Source organism: Misgurnus anguillicaudatus, chromosome 18, assembly GCF_027580225.2.
Source record: "Misgurnus anguillicaudatus chromosome 18, ASM2758022v2, whole genome shotgun sequence".
Taxonomy (NCBI): Eukaryota; Metazoa; Chordata; class Actinopteri; order Cypriniformes; family Cobitidae; genus Misgurnus; species Misgurnus anguillicaudatus.
This window is the reverse complement of record NC_073354.2, coordinates 3580960-3588167: the sequence shown is the minus strand read 5'-3', so window position 1 is coordinate 3588167 and position 7208 is coordinate 3580960. Positions and strand designations below refer to the sequence as shown.

The window sequence follows — 7208 nt, the reverse complement described above, 5'->3', positions numbered from 1 at the left end:
AAGACCTTTCACTGCTGCTGGGTAATTGGCACAAAGGGATTCATAAAGAAACTGCCTGTCTCTAACAGGGACGAGGATCGCTTTTACCGGTTGTCACTTGAAGGTCAGTGCTAATTTGAGCTCTTTAGAGGGAGGGTGTGTGATGGACGGACTGAAGTGGTGGTGTAGCCTGAATGTGAGAAAAGAGACCTTGAAGATGCTAGAAAGGTACTGATAAAAAGAAGGGATTTTCTTTTCTTTTACTATAGTGTGGCTTTTTAACACAAGTAACCGTGAGTCCATCTTCACGACAAGGCCAGGAGGAGGTGCTTGGTGAGCAAACGCTGTAAAGAAAAAAAACATGTTGTGAATATACTATAAAAGTGAAGTGTGAAACTCTTACTAACCTCTTTATCTGACCCTTTCTGTTCTACTAATGTATCGTGTGTTTTAAAGCCTGCAGCTGCACTCTAAAAAGACTGGGTTATTTTTAAACCATAATGGGTAAATACTGGACAGAACACATGATGGGTTAAAAATGACCCAATGTTGGGTTGTTGTTATACAACCATGGGTTATAATAACCCAGCAGTTGGGTCAATTTTCACCCAGCATTGGGTCAATTTTAACCCAGTGGTGTGTTCTGTCCAAGATTTACCCAACATGAGTCAAAAATAACCCAGATACACGCAAATTGAGAACTCGCCTATGAATCTGATTCTTTTTAAAAACTCCGGCCAGAGTGGAGATTTGGAAAATTTTAGGTTACACACTTGCATGTAAACTGAGACAAACGGATGTTTAGGCAGCCAACATCACAGTATGTGCCAGAGCTTGCATCTACGCCAAAAGTGCGACCTTGTCTAAAGAGAATCAGGAAGTGATTTGTTGCTGTTTTCGGGATTCTGATTGGCTTAAGTGGGCTTGAGCTTCTCGTTACACCGCCACCTAGAAGTTTGGCATGCTCTTGACGGCATATATACACAGGTACTTGTCAATGAACACTTTTCTGAAAACTGACATGTGTGCACGAAGTTATTTTTGAAACCAGAGAGGTTGAAAGGAGGTTTATGAAAATAGCCGCTCACGTGTAAACGTAGTCTAAGAGAGTGCCAGTTATAAAAGCATTATGGGAAATGACCTATGACACATTGTAACACTTATTACAGTACACCAGAACAACTCATTTTGATTGATTTATATCACACATCAAAAAAGTAATGTTTGAATGCCTTCTAAACATTTAGCACACCTTTAAAACAAATAAAAAAGTTAAACATTGAGGGTTTAGCAAGAAACAGTCAAAAAGAGATCATTTATTGGGTGAAAAACTAAATTATACTGTTCTCCAACCCCTTTTTAAGTAGGCCCTTGGTTTCCCTAAGTTCAGAAAGCAGCATTCACACCAGACTAAAAGAAATCATGTGGATTGATGTAATAGCTGTGCTAGCTCTTTAAATAGCTGTGTTCCAGAAACAATGCGTCTGACATATGGTTGCTGAAGTGCAATGTGGTGAACATACACTTTAGACAGCTAAGATCTGCATGTTCATTTGCATAAAGCTGTAATAAGTGTGCTCAGATTATAAATGTTCACACTATTATGTCTATTATTATGGGTCTTTAACAGCGGTCTGAAGCAGCTTAGAGTTCAAACATTTATTTTATTAGGTTCCCTGAGGTGTAGTTATAATATTACTAATATTTTTTGCCTAAAAAATTATAATTTTCAACTCCACTTTCACTTGTTTTCATCCTCTGACTGAAACAGTCTGACTTTGGAGTTAACCCTTTAAAAGCATTCGGCCAGGCTCAGTGTACCGCCCACTTCTATGATTGACAGCTGACATGCTACTAAACATTCATTCTGTAACTGTTTTACTCACCTACAGTGAATTGAGAGCTCAAAATTCCCTTAACCTTTTGACATACAAGAGGTCATTGTAACTCAAAACGCAAAGACACTTAACCCCTAGTTGCTCCAGAGGCGTGCGCCCTCTGACATATATACTGTAGCAATTTTAAGTTGCTTTGGATAAAAGCGTCAGATAAATGTAAACTACAGCATTTGGAATGTGCCACTTTATGACGTAATAGCACAGCTTTTGGAGAAGATCAACGCCTGTTACTACATCAATGCCTATTTAGCCCTGACCACTGTTTCTCACACATAGTGTAAATATTGAGAGAGACAAGCAGATACATATGGAGAGAGATCTATGCAGAAATAATTCAAGACACCAAGATGCTGTGCAGTTTCAGATTGTGGACAGAACACAGCCGTTGCATATCCTTCCATCTGATCCCAACATACAGCGGATTACACTTAAAGGGATAGTTCACCCAAAAATGAATATTCTGCCATTATTTACTCACCCTCGTGTTGTTACAAACCCGCACTCATTTCTTTGTTCTGATGAACACAAAGGAAGATATTTTGAGAAATGTTCGTAATCAAACCATTCGTGGACCCCATTTACTTCGATAGTATTTGTTTTTCCTACTATTGAAGTGAATGGGGTCCACAACGGTTTAATTACAAACATTTCTCAAAATATCTTTCTTTGTGTTCATCAGAACAATTAAATTTATGGGGTGAGTAAATGATGACAAAATATTCATTTTTGGGTGAACTGTCCCTTTAAGTCCAGACCATACCAGTAAAACTTGGTTAAGATTTGGTCATGGCATTTTACAGATCATTCATTTTCAAACAAGATATAACTCGACTCAGGATTTTAGAAAGACTGAAATTAAAAGCCAACTATTATATTGGATCCAACCGTAATGTCGCAATAACCAAGCATGAGTAACTGCTAAGTAGCTTTGCTAAAAGTTAGTTTAGCTTTGCTAAAGAGTTAGCTTTACTTTATTTTAACATAAATCAAAACAGGGTTCATCTACTGTACTGCATGAAGAATGAATGCTGTCAAACAGACATGCATACGTTTTTACAAGCCAATCATACCAATGTGTGCTTAATTTTAAAACTACTATCCGCCACACCCACGATCCGCCACACCCACACGGAGCGTTCTGATGAGAGGAGGTCAACATATTACAGCTAAATTAGGATGTTTTTAATGTAAAAAAAATTACATTAAAAAGGCAGTGACACCTTTAAAGGAATATAGTTCACTCAAAAATGAAAATTCTGTCATAATTTTATCATCCTCATGTTGCTCAAAACCTGTATGAGTTTCTTTATTCTGATGAACACAAAAGAAGATATTTTGATAAATGATGGTAAGCACAACGTTGAAGGTACCTATTGACTTCTATAGAACAAAGAATAAATCCTTTGGAAGTCAGTGGGTACTGTAAACTATATGCATGTGGTATTCATTCCTGTCATCGTTTTTAGGAACTTTCAACATTTCAGAAGTGGTAATTTATTTTTTTATTCCGGACTCCCTAAGTTACAGCTGTCTGCTCTAATTAAAGTAGAAAGTGTTTGATGATGACACAGTTTCTTATCAAACAGCATGTCTAAAGTCAACTGTGCACTCTTGGAGAATAGAATCAGCACTGCTGAAGTAATACAAAGAGAAATTAAATTGCAACCAATGATTTAAATAAAATTTGAGTCCCAAACACTAAGGGGCCGTTGCCCGGAGAGGGATTAGACTAGTCCTAAACTAAAATAAATGAAAGAGCTGTCCAAACTGAATACAACTTTCACTGGCATATCTTAAAATACATCAGTGTGTCACAAGTCGGGGTGGACCCAGATGTAAATAAGGTCATGCCCCTTTTTCCACCTCGAGGAGATTCCCAAAGCCACCCCAATGACCAGACACACAAGGTAGGCATAAAATTAAAATGTACTTTATTTAAATTACTTAAAATAATAAATAAGGGAGGGAGGAAGGGGAACTTAAAATAACGGCCTCTTCAGGCTCTCGTTGTCTCCCCGGCAGGGTTTCACACAGTTCCTTTTTCAGGTCGTTCACTCGCTCTCTTCTCTTTCCACAGGCATCGTCTTGGACACAGAAACACAGTTAATTGGCTTTGAATGGCTCTCACCTCTCTGCTGGACACAGCGTACCGTAAGTACAGGTTCCTTCGATCTCTCCTCAGGTTATTCACTCTGTTCTTTCCTTCACAGGTATCAACTTAGGCGAAACGTCTGATGGAGTAAGTCGTCCCTACGTGGCGTCGGGGGCAAACCCTCTCGACGGCTGTGCGGTGGCAGGGGGGTGGGATAACTCAACGTCTCACCGGGCCGAGCGCTTCCCTTTCCTCGCTGCCGTCAGGCGTTCGAATTCTGGACAGGGGCGCCCCTTTGTAGAGGCCACGGGACGATGAGAATCACTTCACCTCGCTCTCTGCAACAATAAGACTCGCACAGTTTGCAGTATTGAATGGTAATAGCCACGAATCGTACTCACAATGCTGCTGCTTCTCCAGCTCTTCGTTGTCGCTCGCACCACCCACCAAATGTCTAGGCGGGAAAGGATTGTCCCGGGGCACCGTGCTACTTTCGGAGATCTGAAACACGCTCACAACATATGCAGGGTTGAGTCAAGCTAAGGCCAGCAGCCTCTTGGTCTTCCCTTAGCGAAGTGCGTGAAGGCGGGGGTCTGTCAGACAAGACATACAGCAATCCACAGCAACCCACAGCAATATACAACACCACGTCAAACTTAAAGGTTTTTCACAGCACAAAGACTCACCCACCACGCTCAGTGCACAAAAAGGACTCCCGTCTTCCTTTACTTCACTTCAGTCAGATCTGGCGATGGATAATGCGGCCCAGCTAGTGGTGTCGTCGTTGTGACTGCTTCAGTAAAACGTCCACTCGGCTCACCCACCACGCTATAATAGGGGTAGGGCCGTTCTCTTCCACCTGGAGGAATCTAACATACGGCTAGATCATTACACAAGGCAGTTACAACTTGTACTTGGTACTCACAACAATGTCGGGTTCAATCCCAGTGTTGTCTTGGTCTCAATTCACCAAATACTCCGTGCTCTTCTCAACCTTTAAGGTTCGCGATATCTTCACAATCATACTATTTCAGCCAAAAGCTCTCTCTCTTTGGGGTGCTCCTTTTAAAAGATCCACATCTAGCCTTTCTTTCGCCTCCTGTGGCTCTGTCCTCTTTTCGCCTGCTTCTAGCAATTCCCGGATCAACAGAGCCTGCGGGCTCTTCAAAAGGTGCGGATCATCTTTCTGCCGTAGGTTTCCGTAGCTTTCCCCGTGTCGATCCCTCTCGTGTCAATCGCTTTCTAACTCTGATTTTTGCTGCTTCTAAATACTGCCCTGTTCAGCGTATCCTCCAATCATCGGCCGCTCCCGTTAACTAGGCACAGCTGCGTCCAATTCTCCGATTTTCCCGCTCGCGGCGCTTACCGGAAGTCCGGTGTTCGTCTTTTCCGGTCCGGGCGGAAACACTTCCGGGCTACAACAGCAGAAGACCCCACCAGGTACCACTCATCTTCACTACAAATAGGAAAAAGAGGCTACAATTTGCACAAGCTCACCAAAATTGGACAGTTGAAGACTGGAAAAATTTTGTTTGGTCTGATGAGTCTCAATTTCTGTTGAGACATTCAGATGGTAGAGTCAGAATTTGGCGTAAACAGAATGAGAACATGGATCCATCATGCCTTGTTACCACTGTGCAGGCTGATGGTGGTGGTGTAATAATGTGGGGGATGTTTTCTTGCCACACTTTTGGCCCCTTAGTGCCAATTGGGCATCATTTACATGACACAGCCTGCTTGAGCATTGCTTCTGACCATGTCCATCCCTTTATGACCACCATGTACCCATCCTCTGATGCAGGGGTGGGCATTCCTGGTCCTGGAGGGCCACTGTCCTGCAAAGTTTAGCTCCAACCCTAATCAAACACACCTGAATGTCATTTCCAAATAATCCTACAGCCTTTGATTAGGATTTTCAGGTGTGTTTGATTAGGGTTGGAGCTAAACTTTGCAGGGCAGTAGCCCTCCAGGACCAGGAATGCCTACTTCCAGCAGGATAATGCACCATGTCACAAAGCTTGAATCATTTCAAATTGGTTTCTTGAACATGACAATGAGTTCACTGTACTAAAATGGCCCCCACAGTCACCAGATCTCAACCCAATAGAGCATCTTTGGGATGTGTTGGAACGGGAGCTTCGTGCCCTGGACGTGCATCCCACAAATCTCCATCAACTGCAATATGCTATTCTATCAATATGGGCCAACATTTCTAAAGAATGCTTTCAGCACCTTGTTGAATCAATGCCACATAGAATTAAGGCAGTTCTGAAGGCGAAAGGGTCTTCTACTACTTCTACTAGGGTCAAACACAGTAGTAGTATGGTGTTCCTAATAATCCTTTAGGTGAGTGTATGTTTCATTGTAGTAAGGACATTGTCTCATGGTTGCTGCCTAGGTAGGCAGTAGACGAACAGGCAGCTCACTAAAACCTAAATGTGTGAACTTACCCTGTTCCTCAAATCCACAGTTGTACAGTAAGCTTTCAATAAGGTTTTGTTACCAGGACAATGTTGTGGATGTGTGGCTGTTAGACAAACATGATGCTATATGTAATCTTCATTGTATGATCACTCTCTCTGTGAAAGTAGAGGTCGCTTCTAATTCCCAGGGTTAATTACCACATTTGCATGTAGTTTGGGGAATAAAGCACTCTGAATTTAATTATCGCCCAGGAAGAAAAATTACATAATACATAGCCATTAAACCTTTCTGATTCAACATTGTGTAATGAGAGCTGCAATCAAACGACAGAACAAAGACACAAAAAAGAGAGACTTTTTTGAGAAGCAAACAATGATTACAAAGATTTTGTGTGTGCTTATGAAGAACTATAATGGTTGATATAAAACAATAGCTACTTTTCCATAAAAAGAGTTCCAAACTCTTTTCGTTCTGTAACCATTCCATTCCATGCTGATCCAACCAAGCTGGTGAACTTATGGTTTCATTTTCCACTGAGGGTCTGATAGTCGGGTCCTTTGGCATCTAATATAAATGCATAAGTCGTTGCCTTATAGATGCAAGAGTTTACAGACGGGATGCAATGTAAGTGTGCGTTATAGAATGGCATCTTTGAGCATCATAATAGAATATGTTAACGCTTTCCCTGACACAGTAATTTATTTATGCTTTAAAAAAGCTTGAATGTAACTTTACACCCTTGCCTCATTTAGTATATGCAGATCTATGAATATGCAAACTAGTACCTGCCTCTACTTAATTGCACAGCTTGGACC

At 41.4% G+C, this 7208-nt stretch overlaps 1 long non-coding RNA gene across 1 annotated transcript; it reads right to left on the bottom strand.

The window, feature by feature from the left end:
- Nucleotides 1-3791: 3791 nt before the first annotated feature.
- LOC141350316 (uncharacterized) lies at nt 3792-5361 on the bottom strand. Its single transcript, XR_012358399.1, has 2 exons — nt 4656-5361; nt 3792-4562 (listed from the first exon to the last, which is right to left on the bottom strand). It is a non-coding gene; the product is annotated as an uncharacterized lncRNA (long non-coding RNA).
- Nucleotides 5362-7208: the final 1847 nt, after the last annotated feature.